Genomic DNA, 18,985 nt, shown 5'->3' on the forward strand with positions numbered 1-18,985 from the left:
CGTATTTAAATAGATGGATTACAGAAATGTAAGGTTTTTAATATGCTTTTAAAAAGTTTATAATTTATTTACCCACTTCTCAGTGAACTTAAAAACATGGTATTTTGCTTGTTGCTTTATGTACAATTAGTATGTGTATTTTTACATGAGTAAGTGCATTATTTTATCTTCAAATGTGTTCTGGTTATTTGATTATTTAACTACTGATCCCAATCCAGTGTTCAGTATCTGTATGTATGTAAGTAAGACATAAGTCAGTCGTAGTAAGATTTTTGGTCATTAGTGTCACAAGTGGTAAAGCCACTTTGATAGTCAAACTTGCTTTTTCAGCTATTAAATTGGTCAAATATTACATTTATTTATTAACCAGACACAAAACGTATTTAAATAGATGGATTACGGAAATGTAAGGTTTTTAACATGCTTTTAAAAAAGGGTATTTATTTACCCACATCTCAGTTAACTTAAAAACATGGTATTTTGTTTGTTGCTTTATGTACAATTAGTATGTTTTTATATGCATTCATTATTTAAGTTCATTATTTTATATTAAAATGTGTTCTGATTGTTTTATTATCTAACTACTGATCCCAATCTAGTGTTTAGTATAAGTATGTAAGTAAGACATAAGTCAGTCCTAATAAGATTTTTTAAAATTAAGCGGTCACTGGTGGTCATTAGTGTTACAAGTAGTGAAGCCACTTTGATAGTCAAACTTGCTTTTTCAGTATTAAATTGGTCAAATATTACATTTATTCATTAACCAGACACAAAACGTATCGAAATAGATGGATTACAGAAATGTAAGGTTTTAACATGCTTTAAAAAGTGCAGAATTTAAACCATTCATAATTTATTCACCCACTTCTCAGTTAACTTAAAAACATGGTATTTTGCTTGTTGCTTGATGTACCATTAGTTTTTATATGCATTCATTATTTAAGTTCATTATTTTATTTTCAGATGTGCTCTTTTATTTATTACTGATCCTAATCCAGTGTTCAGTATACGTATGTATGTAAGACATAAATCAGTCCTAATAAGATTTTTTTATTAAGGCTTAAATAGGAATCCTAGTTTGTAATACTAGTCTTAAACTGGCTTAATACAGATCAGATCAGAAAAAACTATTTGCCCAAAACGAGCCTGATATATACTTTTGATATCAGGAGTTTGGAATCAGTATTGTATCAGAATACTGGACTGAAACTGGGCTAATATTTACATTTAGTATTGGGAGCTTATCAAAATACCAGCCTAGCTAATTGTCTAATACTCAAAAATTAAATATTGGGATCAGAATATTGGTCTAATTTTTAAAAATAGTTATAAGATTGAATAAGGCACCTGGTTGGCACAGTATTCTGTAACGCTACCACAAAGGTGCATATCTCAGCCAGCTGCTCTACCGACTGGTCTGCTATCTACACAGACATGATCGGCTGTTTGTCAAGGAATACGGTGCCTTATTACATTCAGGCCTTGCGCTCACTGTTTTCCAGTTAATCCGAACAAGCTGTGACCCTTATATGTACAGTTAAAATGCTGGATCAGTTTGGTATAATGGATTTAACCTGAGCTAACACTTATGGTGTTTAATATAAGAAAACTGCTCACATATTGGTAGTATCTTTTAATACTGGATTGAAATATTGGCCTGATATCTCATATTCATCTCAAGTTTTAATATCATGATTAGATCTGTCTGAAATAACTTAACGCTGGCCTGCAACTTGTTCAGTATTACTTAAAACTTCTAGTACAGTTCTATTAAAGTAAACGATGTTGTGATAGCAAACCATTCAGATATACAAATAAGCCTACTGCAAATATAATTATATAAATTTGATAAAAAGTACTCAAAAGTTACTCTGGTATTATGTAACTACCAACTTTTCATGAAAATAAAAAGATCCTTTCACAATAAAACACTGCAAATTTGAATGATATGGACGCCTAATAAAGTACTTCATCTGCATTTTGTCTACATTGTGTGAGCATTACCTGTAGACAGAAAATGAGGTTAACTAAACAAGCACAATCTTATAGGCTGATTGAATGGGCAAATTAAAATTGCAGCGGTAACATACAGAACGTAGTTTTTATTCACACAGTATCTGCTCAAAATGCAGCTTTTAGTTTTCAATAAGCAGTTTTATTATTGTCACTTCATTAACAGTAATGTTAGATGCTGCCAATTTGCATATTAAACAAGGTGATTTGACATGTAATACAAACAACTGGGGAGTAAACTAAACTAAACTAATCCAGTCTAAATAGGGCTTAATATTACAAGCAAAAGAGGACCAACTGGCAATAAAGGGCTAAGAATGTAATACTCGTAACATCAAGTTTTTTGGTCTGTGCCACTAGTCTTGCTCGCCTTGATCCTCCACCCAGAACTCAAGGAAGACACGCATCAAGGCTCTTTCCTGTACTAGCACCCAAGTGGTGGAATGAACTTCCCTTGTCAGTTTGTACACCTGAGCCTCTCATTGTCTTCAAAAGACGATTAAAGACCCTCCTCTTTACTAAGCATTTAAGCTGAGCAATAACATGCACTTACTAACCTTCTTTAGCATCTTATTTAAAAGAAAGCCCATTGTTCTAACAGTTTTAGCAGATTTGTATGGGACTCTTGGACTGTTGTCTATTTAAACTAGAGTAGTCTGTTAATTGCCGAAAATGTCAATGTAAGTTGTAAGGATCCACAATGGTTGTGGCAACAGGTTACCAAACAGCAAGTGACATGGCATAAACTGTGCTGTCCATTTCACAGTAATGCCATGCATATTGGTAATAGTCTGTCTTTGTGGGAAGGTGTAAACACAGGCAAGCTGGCCATCAAAGCAGCACACATTTGCATTTTTTTGTTTTTCGAGAAGGGCATCACTTAACTTCCCTCTTGCTTGTTCTGCCCTGGTTTTAGTTCCACTTTGTACACAGTGCTTGTCTGTGCTGTCTGTCTTATTAAAACAATACTATTATGTGATTGGATGTAAGCCTCAGATTTAGAAAATGTTTAAACCAGGGTTTTCCCAGTAATTGTAAGTTCAAGGTGATCTAATGAAGTGTTTTTACGACCTGGAAAACCCCTGACGATTGTAAAACGTGCCTACAGATTGCCCCGACCCCAAGCTGGAAAACACATCACACCTGATTCAGATTGTGGGTTGAGTAATATAAAAAAGCAGTGCATTTGAACTGTTAGACAGATATAGTGGCACACTAATAAGACTAAAGCAAAAGAGGAACAAGCTAGAGCGGAATGAGGAAGCTAGCGTCTTTTTGCTTTACTGATCAGTCACACTAGACTAGATTTTGCTGTGTGCTTGCAAATAAGAGGATCCAGTAAGTAACAGTGGCTGAGATGACAGTTTTTTGTCACCATCTTGAAATATAACATCATTACAAATGACTACTGAAGGTAGTGATGGCTGTAGTAAGTAAATCATGAGACATTCTGACAAAAGTACTGGTGGTCTACACCAGCATTTCCCAGCCTTTTTTGCACTATGGACTGGTTTCATATAAGATATAATTTCACGGACCGGTGGGGAAGGGGGGATTTAATAATATTGCTCACGCCGCTCAGGTGGCACAGCGGTAAAAACACACGCTGCAACCGGAGCTGGATCTCGAGTACGCCGTATTGAATCCAGCTCTGCCTTACCGACCGTGGCTGAGCGGCTATATGAACAACGATTGACCTGGTGTTCCGATGGGTGGGACTAAGGTCAGAAGTGGGTCTCGCTCTGTCAGAATGGTGCAGTTACGACCTCTGCTGGCTGATTAGAGGCGCCTTCACGGAGATGAAGGAGTGCTCTTAGGGTGTGTCTCTCCGCACGCAACGCTAGGTGGCGCCACACTAGTCAATGTGTGGGTGGCAAGATACATACGGCTTGCTGCTCACGTGTTGGAGGGGATGTGGGTTAGCTTCGATCTCCTCGGTCAGAGCAGGGATCGGCAGAGGCAGAGAGGATGTGTAATGCAAATTGGGCAATTGGACGTGCTAAAGGGGGAGAAAAAGGGGTGAAAAAAAATATATTGCTCACAAACGGTGTAAAATGAGCTTTTCTTCGCTGCAACGAGACGCTGCTTCCACCTAGAGGTGACAATAAAACAATAACACCCGACCCGGTAATATATGACCCACAGACCGGTACCGATCCGTGGCCCAGTGGTTGGGGACCACTGGTCTACACAGATCCCTGACCCCAATGAACAGCTTTGGAATGAACTGGAACATCAGCTTTCTCGCCCAGCCTTACAAATTCTTTTTTGACCGAATGAGTCTTGTAAGAAGTCTTCTCAGAGGTGGCTATTGTTAGAGCTAAAAACATATGTTCCCTTCTTTACCCAGTCCAGTCTTGTCCAATTGGAGTTTATCTCTCATGTTGCTGTCACCCACCCCCACCCCGATCAAGGAAAGCCAAGGCCGTCATGCGCCCCCTCAGACACTCGCACAGCCGCCAATTGCTTTTTTTCACCTGCAAGGGGCAGAGTCTCACAAAGTGCAGGACCACGTTCGGAGAGCCACACACTGCCGCCCCCTGATCCATGATCATACATGTCAGCAGAGGTCACAAGAGGTGACAAGAAACTCTGTTTCAGCAAACGTCCCTCCCCCTACAGACACACAGCCATTTGCTAGTCTGTGTAGGCGTCAGGCTGGCTGATATCAGAGTTGATATTCAAACTTGAGAGCTCGAGATCTCAGCACTGGTGGGCTGGCTTGTTTCACCGCTGTGCTCATTGCACCCAATACCATTGGTTTTTGAAATGGGATGTCCAGCAAGGTCATGGGCAGGTGCTAAGTCAAAATGCTGAACTAGTTCTGCTCACATTTTTTGTTTATCCCATTGTTCTACATCACTGCCACTTTTGCTACATTATTGCTGTTATTTACATTTTTACATTTACATTTTCAGCATTTAGCAGATGCTTTTATCCAAAGCGACTTACAATTAAGACTGTACACAATTTATTTTGAGCAATTGAGGGTTAAGGGCCTTGCTCAAGGGCCCAACAGTGGCCACCTGGTAGTGGTGGGGCTCGAACCGGCAACCTTCAGATTACTAGTCCAGTACCTTAACCACTGAGCTACCACTACCACTGTTATTTTATTAAATGAAGCATGAAGCCTTGTTTATATTAATCCTACTGATATATACATTTTAGATGGGCTGCTATAACTTGTTGGTTAACTGTTAAATGTTAATTGTCGACTAATGATATTTGGGCTGCTTTTCACATGCTGATTCCACAATAGATAGTATGTCAGTACATCACACAGTATTATAAGGATTACTACTTAGTGTATATTTTGCAGTTGAGAACACAGCAGCCTTAAGTTCTCGAACATGCATTCATTCATTGTCTGTTTTACCAAAAGGCAGGAAACACCTTGGACAGGTCGGCGGTCCATCAAAGTGTAAAACATTCTTTATTGCTTATAGTTTTGACCTTACACTGAACTTCTTCCAACTACCCTCCCAAACAACCTCTGTTTATGTTGGTGTCATTTGTTTGTATATGTAGAGGTTCAGGGCCTCACAGCAAGAAGGTCCGGGTCCTTTCTGTGCGTAGTTTGCATGTTCTTCCTGTGTCTGTGTGGGTTTCCTCCGGGAGCTCCGGTTTCCTCCCACAGTCCAAAAGCATGCAGTCAGCTTAATTGGACACACTGAATTGCCCTATAGGTGAATGGGTGTGTGTGTGTGTGTGTGTGTCTGCCCTGCGATGGACTGGCGTCCCGTCCAGGGTGTTATTGTGTGCCTTGCACCCATTGAAAAGCTGGGATAGGCTCCAGTGAGGTAGAGGTTCAGACCCTCGGGTCCCTGAAGATTCTTCGATCCGAGTGATTGTTTTTACTTTGTGCATGCTTAGCACAGACTAACTCATCCAGTCCGATTTTAATCTCCCAAATGGATTAAATGTAGGAAATAAACCCCACCCACATAGTCCGGTCATCCCGCCCTAGCAGAAACGTGTCTGCTGCAGGCACTTCTAGTTATGCTCTCTAGATGCCGCCCAGCCGACCGGTGGCAACGCCAAGTTTTAAAAAAAATTTTCTCCTCTAATCTAGTCGTGTCCAATTACCCTGATTGCGTCCTCTATACTGATCCGACCCTTCACCGCTGACTGAGGACGCCTCTCAACTGACATACGCCCCCTCCGGCACGTACAGTCAGTACAGACTGCATTTTTCACCCGCACGAGTCGAGTTCATACACTGGCGGGCACTGTGTATGGAGGGCCACACCCCCATCAGCATTATTCCTCAGCCCTGTGCAGGCGCCATCAGTCAGCCAGCAGGGGCCGCAGTCGCACCAGTTATGATGACCTATGATCCGACCAGCCAATCGTTTGTTCATGCTGCCGCCCAGTCGGAAAGGCAGAGCTGAGATTCGATACGATGTATTCAAAACCCCAACTCTGGTGCACTAGCATACTGGAAGTGGTTATTTTAACTGATATTTTCTTGTAGCCGGTTCCTGATTTGTGTAGCTCACGTTTTGTTGGAAGCATTGTTGTTGAGCAATTAAATTGCTCCTGCCTGTCACCATGAATTTTTACCCCAGTAAAAGGGAATGCCAAGGTAAACTTTGAATCATAAAACATGATTGGTAATAAACTTTGCTTAGGTATCAGATTTTCAAAAGGTGGTAACACTTGTGGAACAGATTTTAGGGTGTTTTGTTTACGTTTTTTTTATTCAGTGATTGTACTTCTAATAAAGGGAAGATGTTTGTTAATAGTTTAAATGAACGCACAAATGGAATGGAATGGAATTGTAAAGTAAGTGTAGTTTTTATGTGAACCTCTTCAATATTAGGTAAGGTTTGTATGACAGTATGTAGACAAGGAATTTTTGGGATTCCATTAAGTGTTAATAGGTATAGCGATATATAATTTGCATAATGTGTTATAAACCACAAGTGTGAGCAAACAGTAACATGATGATTTCTGCCTACGCAGTTGCGGAGATGCTCATTTAAGCATCTAAGCTTTGATTTGACTTATACACTACTTCTCACCCATTTTATATGTGGGCAGTGCATAGCCTTACTGCAAGCTCACAGAGAGGATCTATGTTGAGAGCCAAACAGGGTCAAAATTTATTAAACAGAATAATATTTAGGTGGGTTACATGAGCATAATTGACTTCTGACCGCTGATGAATGTGCAGTAGAGGCTGGGGAAAGGTGCAGCTGGGCTTTTAGGTCTTGATATGCTCACTATTGCAATGCATTCTGTGACTTGTACCATCCACGTTGCGCATCCTATATACTGGTGGGCCGAATATAATTGTACCTTGGGCCGGATGTGACCAACGGGCCTTGAGTATGTTGCCTTACAGTCCCAGCAGAAACACATGCAGAATGTTATATTACTAAAAACAAAGGTAGGCAGTGGTTTACACGTACATCGCAGAATTTGGAAAGTGCTGGACAAATATTTATATACCATACAGCAGCACTTTGTAGTTCTACAATTACTGACTGTAGTCCATCTGTTTCTCTACATACTTTTTAAACCTGCTTCTTCAATGGTCAGGACCACTACAGAGTAGGTATTATTTAGGTGGTGGATGATTCTCAGCACTACAGTGACAATGATGTGGTGGTGGTGTGTTAGTGTGTGTTGTGCTGGTATGAAAGGATCAGACACAGCAGCGCTGCTGGAGTTTTAAAACACCGTGTCCACTCACTGTCCACTCTGTTAGAAACGCCCACCTAGTTGGTCCACCTTGTAGCTGTAAAGTCAGAGACGATCGCTCATCTATTGCTGCTGTTTGAGTTGGTCATCTGCTAGACCTTCACCAGTTGTCACAGGACGCTGCTGGCTGGATATTTTTGGTTGGTGGACTATTCTCAGTCCAGCAGTGACAGTGATGTGTTTAAAAACTTCATCAGCGTTGCTGTGTCTGATCCACTCATACCAGCACAACACACACTAACACACCACCACCATGTCATTGTCACTGCAGTGCTGAGAATGATCTACCACTCAAGTAATACCTGCTCTGTAGTGGTCCTGTGGGGGTCCTGACCATTGAAGAACAGGGTGAAAGCAGGTTAAAAAAGTATGTAGAGAAATAGAAGGACTACAGTCAGTAATTGTAGAACTACAAAGTGCTTCTATATGGTAAGTTGAGCTGATGAAATGAACAGTGAGTGTAAAAACAAGGAGGTGGTTTTAATGTTATGGCTGATTATAAACTATCTTATAGTTTATTAATTTATAAACTGATCAGGACAAAAGTAGTAGCATTTAAGTTTAAGAACTCATTAAAATTTAGCTGATTTGTTCAACAGGTCTAGAATTGCCATCCCATATAACAGCAAATGTTTTGCAGGTTTACAAAATTGTTACTTGTTCTCATCACATGTTAACAACAGAAATATACAAAACCACATGTAAATAAGCTTGAGGCATTTTGAAAAAGTGCTTTGTGTGGCAGCCAGCGGCACAGGAATTAATATACAGGAAGATTGAGGTGGAATGGATTTCAGTTCAAATCAAATTACAGAAGCAAATGTCACTAACCTACAGCTAAAAGAGACTTTTAGCATATCATAGATTGCATATAGTCATTTGCGAGCCTTTACCAAATTGGGTATTATAAGGTATAGATTTAGTAGAATGTTTAAAGAAAGCATTAAGGTCTTTAAAGCTGTTAGGGCAACTTTTATTTAAAGAAAAGGCAGCTAGTAGAACCTGAATAAGATTGGTGTAATATGTTTTAATTTCCTTTTTCACATAAGAGTGCATGGTTCAGAATTCTTTTCTCCAGATGTCCTCTCTACTGATACTGATCCCCGCCCTGACTGAGGGGAACGAGACTGACAAGTCCCCTCCGACACATGTGCAGTAGCTGACTGCACTTTTTCACCCTTACGAGGCAAGTTAATATTAGTGATCGACCGATATGTGTTTTTTAATGGCCGATACCGATATTTAGACGAAAGAAGTGGCCGATGGCCGATATATAAAGCCGATAATACCATTTTTTTACAACTAAAAAATACAATAATAATAATAATAATAATACAACAAAACAGAATTAATGATCTTAAATAAACATTTATTTATCACTGTATATTCTTGTTTGCTCTTTTGGCCGTTCAAAAAATTTAATAAAAAAAATAAAAACTTTAAATAAAATACAAATTATTTCAAAGGTTTCAGTGCACTTAACATACACAAGCAGATAGCAGTATCTTTTTGTTTTTAAGAATGAACAAACATGCTTAGTGAAGACAGTTGCACATAGAAGAACTTCTTTTAAGGAGCCATTATTTAAGCACCAAACTGTGTGTGCATTGTGTTTGAGCATTTAGATAAGTAATCAAAATATAAATAAAATATTAACAAAAATATTTGTGAATAAAAAATAATGAAGTTAAAGTGAAATATTTGAAAAAAAAAAAAAAGGTTGTAAACCCTGTCCAAGTCAAGAGCAGCAAATTGTAGGAAACAGTTTCCAGTCTTGAAATAAAATGGCAATATCCTCACTGAATGTTTTCTCAGCCTCTCTTTTTTAGTAGTCCCAGTCTAAAAGCAGCAAGTTGTAATGCAGGAAACAAAGTTTCTCTGCATTTTCTCCAGTGAGCCTGTTCCTTTTCTTCTCATAAATGGTCCCAATCTCACTAAAAATTCTCGTTCTTGTGCATTCACTGATGTCTGCCTGGAGAGTGGCAAAATGGACACACGGGGCGCTCTAACAACAGCCAGACCAATGACTGTATACAGTCACTGAGCTGACAGAGGCAATGTTTAAATATCGGCCTTGTGCGCACATATATCGGCCGATGCCGATTATCTAAAAAATGCCAAAAATCGGCCCGATTAATCGGCGTCGATCACTAGTTAATATGCGGATCAGCTTTGTGTCCGGAGAGCCACACCCTGATCAACGCATTTATCCCTTGACTGTGCAGATGTCATCAATCAGCCAGCAGAGATTGTAATTGCTTCAGTTATGAGGTCCCTATTTGACTCCCATCCTGTATGAACAAGCCAATCGTTGTTCATGTAGCCGCCCAGCCCAGCCGGATGGCAGAGCTAAGTTTCGTACAGACGAGTTTGAAATGTCAGCTCTGGTGTGCTAGGGTGTTTTACCACTGCGCCAACTAAAGCTTTTTTAGGTTAGACAGCATAGGATCAGCAAAATGAAATGTACTTGTAATTTTAAATATCATATAATGTAAATATACAGTACAATATGTGTATAGGTACAAAATATGAGTACAAGTATGTAATATTAGTACACCTTCTTTTTAGAAAATTCAAAAATTAAACAATTGCCCATAACAACTGGTGTCCATAGGGCATGGATGTTTGTAGACATCACTTTCCAAAATGCCAAAAGAGAAGTTTAACCTTTGTGATTCGTGTCAGATCTACACTTTATGGCCAAATATATGTCAGTACCTCTCCTAAATAGTAACTTTACGTGTATAAATGACACTCGTTGCTAAAGGTTTGTAATGGCAGGAATAAGATTTTATGTTTAATATTACTTAAAGTTTAGTAATATGCTACTTTGTGTATTAAATCCTGTGTTACATTGTGCTGGGGCAGAGACTGGGAGTTTAGACCACAGAGATAATCAACTGTTGTTATGTAATAAAATGTAAAACAATTGGGGGAATATGTTAGCAGGGTGGGGACTTCAAAGACAAAAAAAGGGCTTCAAAGCCCACACCCAATGTCATGTGACCAGAGCAGTATAAGAGATAGGAATTGCATCTGTTTGGGGGTTCTTGTCCAGAGACACTGCTGGAGGAACCCACCACGATCGTGCGAATAAATTCTTCAATCCAATTCAACCAACAATAATCTTTGTTTTTATTTATCATCTCATCATATTTTTCCATGACAGGTTGTATAAAATCATTGATATAAAACAAATGATCTGTATTCAAGCAATTAATTATTTTGATGTAATTGATTCTATACACCTGTTAGCAACGTGTGTGACAATAACCTGAACTTAATAATTGTAATTGAAATCTACATACTTTTGGCTATGCAGTGTGTGTGGTCGCAGAGTGGTTAGGGCTGTGCGATATGACTCAAAAACTAATATCTCGGTATGCTTTTGAGAAGTGGTGATATACGATACGGTATAATGTAAATTTAAAGTACAATGGCAGACCACTGCCCATATTTTAGCTTATTTGGTTTACAAGTTATCTTAAAAAATTCTGACAATTACAGTGTTTACATTTTGTATTATTATTACAGGGCTGTATTTGTATTCATATTGACAATATTTATATCAAACCAGCAGATTCTCACAACCACATCTGTGCTGCACGTTTTACTTCAAATCAATGAGCATCAAAAAAATTTCCCGAAACAGTTTAATATTATTGCAAAATGAAAGCGCACGTTAAACAACAGCACCACGACCCAGAACAACCACACAGTAGCATAAAAGCATAACCGCTGCTTACCTGAGCTTCTGTTCCTCAAATTTATTTCCGTGTGTTGTTCCATTAGGGATATAATCACCTTGTTTTTCTTCTTGAAGGCCACCTTATACGTTTCCAGAATATATTAATACATTTTCAACTGTGTTTATCCTCCTATAAGGTAAAAAGCTGAACCCAATCAAGAGAGAGATTGAAATTCCGCCCAAAAGCTCTGATTGGTTTATACAGCTGTTTTTTAAGGCTTGAACCATGAATGAATCTCTTTCACAAATGAACAGATTCATTTGTGTGAGCAAAACGAATATATCTTTACCATAGATAAGAGCACAGCTCCCTGATTCGATTCCGATAAATAATTCTGACTCTTTACTCTGACTCTTTAGTTTGCATGTGTGTGTGTTTCCCTGAAATCACTGGGCGTACTTTAGTAACACTCTCTGAACATGCCACCAATTCATTGGAGAGCCTCAACCAAACCCCTCAGACATAGCCAATTTTGTATGTATGTAGATGCTCAATCAGTCAATAGTACAACTTAGGGCGGTATATCGCAAATATCGATATATTTGATATTACTTTTTACACGATGTTGAAAATGACCATATTCAATATATCGAGTATGCGTAGAATACACAGGTTACCATTTGAGAACATTTAAATCGGAGCATAAAAGCGCTGCGCGGAACGCTTTCCTTAGCGTATGAGCAGCTGGGCGCGTGCATGCACACACATGGAAACTAAATCACTGAGTCAACGAGTCAGAAACAACTCTTTTCAAACAAGTTAAGGAGCTGTGCCCTTACCTGTGGTACAGATTCATTCGTTTTGTGTAAACAACTCAATGAATCTGTTCATTTGTTAAAGAGATTCAGATGTATAAACCAATCAGAGCTTCTGAATTCAAATTTTGGGCGGAATCTCTCTCTTCATTGGTTGTTGTATAAGTGACAGCTTAGTGAACAAATTACTAGTTTCAGTTTATTACTGGAAAAGTTGAAAGAATGAATTATCCAAGACGGTGTTCATGTGTTGATGAACACAGCTGGATATGAATTTATATATTCTGAAAACATACAAGATGGCCTAAAATACGGGCAGTGGCCTACCATTGTACGTCAAGTTCACATTATATCGTATTGTATATCGCCACTTCTCAAAAGCATATTGAGATATGACTTTTTTAGTCATATAGCACAGTCCTAGTTCAACTGGGGATTCGATCTCTAGATCCCAGCATTATTAATCTATCTATCCATCCATCCATCTATCCATCCATCCATCCATCCATCTATGATGTTTTTTTCCAGGAGGTCAATGGTTATGTCAGCAAAACAATGCCAGACTTGGCTTCAGTCCATTGATTGACTTGCCTTCAGTCAAGATCTGTCTCCTATTGAAAATGTATTGGATACCATCAAGAGGAGCATCAGACAAAAGCAACTATGGACTGTTGAGCAGCTTATATATCTCTACTTAAACTCCACTACATGGTTTGTGTACCTTGTCCACCACTTGGACTGTTGAGCAGCTTAAATCTTGTATTAAGCAAAAATACACAAGCGAAATGCCTTTTTTATTTTTTTTATTTTTACGTTTACTACTACTTTTACTAAAGTAACATTTTACCTCGGATATCTCTACTTTAACTCAACTACATGGTTTGTGTACCTTGTCCACCACTTGGACTGTTGAGCAGCTTAAATCTTGTATTAACCAAAAATACACAAGCGAAATACCTATTTTTTATTTGGAGTAAAGTCAGAGTGTGTTTTCTGTTCATATTTGGATGTGTGTAAGATAACAGCTTTTGGATAAAAAGGCTGTGTGTTTACCCTCTGATTTGTATCTGCGCAAACTTTAGTACCTCATCAACCACAGTTTCCAGTAAGCTACTTCTGCAAGTGTAAGCAAACATACAAGTCAAACCACAAGGCAGTGTGGTGTGTACGAGAGAGAGAAAGAGAGAGAGATACCAAAGCTGTAGCCAGTGATACAACTTATAGATCTACCAGTAACTTTTATACTATGTCACTTTACCAGTCTCTACAATTAGGGGTCGAATAGCCAAAACCCTCTTTTATGGTATGTTATTATCATAAGTAGGGCCCTACTAAATTCACAAGAAAATAAGCGTAATTTTTTAAGTCAGTTTTTCAAAAATTACACCCCTCCCTGTGTCCTAGGGTGGCCAGCCGTTCGGCTTTAGATCGGACAGTCCGGTTTTTCAGCTGCCAGACCTCCGCCCATGCGACGCTAGGACGGACACATAAAAATCCTCCTTTTGGAGTGAACTGTTTACATTTTTGATCAATATTATTTGTCATTGGCTCAGGTACATGTCAAAACAAATGCTTTGTAATTTATTGGTTGAACAGCCTCATTTGACTGCTTATAGTGCTACCCAGAGCGGTAAAGAGAACAGAGTGGCGACACTCCCATAGGGAACCGTTGTAACGGGGGCGGGACATTTTTTTGTGCAGCTTCCGGGTTGTGGAGCTCTGAAAAGTTCCAAACATCCCATATTGCCCCATTCATTCCCACTACTTATCAAGCATTTTCAGCTGTATGTTGCTTTGTTTAAAAAAATAATGAATTTGATGTGATTAATATATTTAATACTGTTATTGTTTAGCATTTGCTCAGCACTAAATGTTACATGTTTATCTTAATTAATAGGTATAACCCAATTTAGCTTAGTCAGTTAAGCTAAATTAATGACACTAATCAAGAGTCTTGTTACAGAAATGATAATAAAACATTAGAGCCATAATAAATCATGCTACTTTTACTTTCATACTTAAGTACATATGAAGGTAAATACTTTAGTACTTTACTCAAGTGGAGGTAAAGAGTGTTTTTACTTTTACTAAAGTAATATTTTACCTTGGATATCTCTACTTTAACTCAACTACATGGTTTGTGTACCTTGTCCACCACTAACATTAGACAAAATTAACTTATGCATAGTCATAATGAATTCATTCATGTGTTACATGTAGGACTCAATTATTAATAACTCATGAAATACATTAAAGCAGATGCAGTAAATGTAAATGCAGTTGAAAATACCCAGAAATTGTACAAATGTTTATTATTTACTGTTTAATATTTCATTCACTGCTGCCTGTCCCATATGAGAACATGACAGCGTCGGGTTTGTTTGGAACTATTGGAGGGGTACATGAACCACGTGACCGTGTGGCGGCGAGATCAAGGAGTGTCGCAACTCTCTCTACGGCTCTGGTGCTACCTATCGTGGGTGGACCTTCTGCAATTGGCCGGCAGAAGGTCCGCCCTCTAAATGCTAGTCTGTGATTGGGTGGTTGAATTTCGCTCGCTCTGTTCTGCATACACCTCTACCTGAGTCAATTAGTCAGCTCTCATGCTCAGGAACGCTGTGAAAATGCCAACATTTGGTAAGTAAAACAGTAATTTGTTATAAAATTCTTGCTTAAATTGGTCAAAAACTCTGTTATATGGGTTCTGGTTTCATTCTGTGTGTTGCAGTATCATGTTCCCCTGTTCCTGTTATGATGTCCTCCTTTTGGCGATGTAATGTCCTCCTTTTTGTGACTATGAATGTGGCCACCCTACTGTGTCCACAGAATTGGTTGAGAACTCAGTTAAGCTCAGTTACCCGACATCTTGGACATTTTGACTGAGCGATTGCTAACTGAATCGCCGTAGGATCGCTAGGATCGACTCAGTGCAAATTAACCAGTAAACGTAAGCCACTAGAATGCTACGCGAATGAAAAATGGAAAATGCATATGACACGAGTAAAGGTTCATTTCACAGTCTGTGACACGATTTTTACAGCCGTGAATAAGGTAGGGCCTTAATGATAAGAGCCACTTGGGTGCGCTTGGTCCCTGTTCAAGAAGAGTAACCAAACTAAACAACCACTAAATATGGACTGCAGATTTTAAAACATACAGTGCCGTACGGTTGAGTAACAAAAGGGGTAAATGTTTTTGACTGCTGAGTTGCTGGTTTGCATGATTGCATCAGCATGTACTGAATGTTCGGGTTGCTCTTTACGTGCCCCCATGCATGCTTGATAGGATTTAAGTCAGGTGACTGTAGAGAAAAGTCCACGAGAGTCAGCCATTCTTGATCTTCTTTGGTCTTTAGACAGTCAACAAGCATAGTATTAAATAGGGATGTAACGATTCACCACAATACAGTTAATAACCGATTCAAAAATTCCACGATTCAAATCGATTTCACATGTACAGTGAATCGATATTCACTTTAAACAGCGGAGGGCGCTGGCACTATACACCTCGCCTTGATGACGTCACTGGCGCCATAAGCCTGGTTGCCAAATTCGGGGTTTTTCAGCCAAATTGGGCTTAATTCAAAATTGTTTTGCATAGTTTGTGCCTACCTCAGAAATAAAAGGGCATTCATTATTTAGATGAATAAAAGATAATCACAAATACAGTATTTAATAAAAAAATTTTAAGAGAAATAATAAAAGGGAATTTTGTCATCATTTGTCTTCAGTTTAAAAAAAAAAATCGGGAAAAAATCGTATCGTGGGTAGAGTGTATCGTTACATCCCTAGTATTAAATAAAAAAAAAAATCTAAACTGAGGTATCTTTACTAGTTTCAGACATTTACCCCCAGTGGATTTCATTTATTATGATGAATGTGTTTAAATAAGTTAATCTAAATTAAAATCCTTTGCAATGAGTAATGCAATACTAGTAGTCATAGTAGTAGTTTGTACTGCAGTATAAATGGTATAGTCAAATCTGCACTGGCGAACATACACTATATTGCCAAAAGTATTTGCTCGTCTGCCTTCACACGCATATGAACTTGAGTGACGTCCCATTCTTAATCCATGGGGTTTAATATGATGTCGGTCCACCCTTTGCAGCTATAACAGCTTCAACTCTTCTAGAAAGGCTTTCCACATGGTTTAGGACTGTTTATGGGAATTTTTGACCATTCTTCCAAAAGCGTATTTGTGAGGTCAGACACTGATGTTGGACAAGAAGGCCTGGCTCACAGTCTCCGCTCTAATTCATCCCAAAGGTGTTCTGTCGGGTTGAGGTCAGGACTCTGTGCAGGCCAGTCAAGTTCATCCACACCGAAGTCGCTCATCCATGTCTTTATGGACTTTGCTTTGTGTACTGGTGCGCAGTCATGTTGGAACAGGAAGGGGCCATCCCCAAACTCTTCCTACAAAGTTGGGAGCATGAAATTGTCCAAAATCTCTTGGTATGCTGAAGCATTAAGAGTTCCTTTCACTGGAACTAAGGGGTCGAGCCCAACTCCTGAAAAACAACCCCACACCATAATCCCCCTTCCACCAAACTTTACACTTTGGCAACTGCCGAACTCTGACTCGTCCATCGGATTGCCAGACGGAGAAGCGTGATTCGTCACTCCAGAGAACAGTGGCGGCGTGCTTTACACAACTGCATTCGACGCTTTGCATTACGCTTGGTGATGTAAGGCTTGGATGCAGCTGCTCGGCCATGGAAACCCATTCCATGAAGCTCTCTACACACTGTTCTTGAGCTAATCTGAAGGCCACATGAAGTTTGGAGGTCTGTTTGCGACCTCTGCGCACTATGTGCCTCAGCATCCGCTGACCCCGCTCTGTCATTTTACGTGGCTACCACTTCGTAGCTGAGTTGCTGTCGTTCCCAATCGCTTCCACTTTGTTATAATACCACTGACAGTCGACTGTGGAATATTTAGTAGCGAGGAAATTTCATGACTGGACTTGTTGCACAGGTGGCGTCCTATCACAGTACCACGCTGAAATTCACTGAGCTCCTGAGAACGACCCATTCTTTAATAAATGTTTGTGGAAGCAGTCTGCATGCCTAGGTGCTTGGTTTTATACACCTGTGGCCATGGAAGTGATTGGAACACCTGAATTCAATGATTTGGATGGATGAGTGAATACATTTGGCAATATAGTGTATGACGCCCTATCTAAACTGTCTGTTAAAGCTTTGAAGCATTAGTAGGTGACTTTTTACCTTACGAAACCAGGGCAGATTTCCTCCCAGAGACAGCTTTCACTTTTTAAGTCTCTTATAGTTCTACTAAGACACTAACTATTGGAGGTTTAGGCCGCTTTTTTTTTTTACACATAGAGTCTAATGGAACAAAATGTGGGTTGGCTGTGCCGTGTTAAATTTGTGGTCGCAACTGTAACAGCTGGTACGTAGTTAAAGTGTCGTCTGGCCATGGCGCAGATGTGGTGTGTGGGTGTCAGAGCTTCCCCTGTCTCCTTCCTCCTGATGACTGACTTGATGTTCACTGATTCTCACACACATGCCTCACAAAACCCCCAAGACTTCATCTACTACTTAAAAATTGTAAGGGCCTAGTTCGAACTTCCGGAGAAGTCAGACCTGCACTAGGTAATGTCAGTTTTGGACACTTTTACTGTACTGTTTCTAAATGTGAAATGTAATTCACACGCTCTTACGTTCTCATGTCCTTGTGTATTCTTTCAATTCAACTTTCATTTCTCTTAAAGGTTTGTGTTATTGTATACTCATGTATAATACTCATGTATTTAGCAGACGCTTTTATCCAAAGTTCACACTATACGACTTTCCAAGTCGTCAGGTTGTCGTACAGTTCACACTACAGGACTGGATCTCTTGTAATCGGGAGTCTCAGTGTATTTCACACTACACGACTGATCGGCGATAGGGAGTCACACACTACACGATCTATAACCAACTGGAATCGCAGGCGAGCTTCTCTGGTCTCCCAAACTATGCTTTGTCACGAAAACAGACGCAAGAAGTCAACAAGTAGCGAGCGATCAAAGTTTGTGTGGTAAATAAATGAATCTGAGTGGATTTGGCTACGCAAACAGCATGGATTGTTCTATAGTGAGTTGTGTTACGTTTTGTAGACAACGATCAGGTCAGAAATACTGTAAAACTTGTGTGTGTGCCGATGTATTCTGATATAAACTATATTACACTCCTGTCCCACCTTTTTACACTCGTGTCTTACGTTCTCATTGGCTGTTCGACATAGCACTCATTGCCAGTCGGGCAACTCAGATCCCGATATCTGACATGCTAGAAATCTCACTTTCGGTCGAGTGCTCGACGAGCCACTCGGATCAAGTTGTTGAGTAGTTCACACATAGCGATTGAGAGCCGAGTTTCGATCGCCGAGCGAACACCGGCAAATCTAGCGAAAATAGTGTGAACTAGGCATTACAGTACCATGACAGTTCCATCCAAGCAACTGAGTGTTAAGGGCTTTGCTCAAGGGCCTGACAGTGGCAACCTGGCAGACCTCATAATTACTAGTCCAGTACTTTAAACACTAGGCTACAATTAACCTAGGGACATTCTAGGGGCATGTTTTTTTTAGAAAGACATATTTTATCTTGAACATGTCCTGGGAATACCCATAATATTTTCTGAACTGAGTGGTTGTGGGAGTAAGATTCATATCATGACACTTATCAAAGCTTAAATAGATTCTGTGAGTGTAATGCAAATGAATATACTGATAGAGTAGTCATTTTGGATGCTCCCAA

General features: G+C 39.5%; 1 protein-coding gene across 1 annotated transcript in view; it reads left to right on the forward strand.

Moving 5' to 3' along the window:
• The window catches only part of hck (HCK proto-oncogene, Src family tyrosine kinase), a 56,429-nt gene that overhangs the window by 1,013 nt on the left and 36,431 nt on the right, over positions 1-18,985 (forward strand). The window lies entirely within an intron of this gene.

This window comes from Trichomycterus rosablanca, chromosome 19, assembly GCF_030014385.1.
Source record: "Trichomycterus rosablanca isolate fTriRos1 chromosome 19, fTriRos1.hap1, whole genome shotgun sequence".
NCBI classification, from domain to species: Eukaryota; Metazoa; Chordata; class Actinopteri; order Siluriformes; family Trichomycteridae; genus Trichomycterus; species Trichomycterus rosablanca.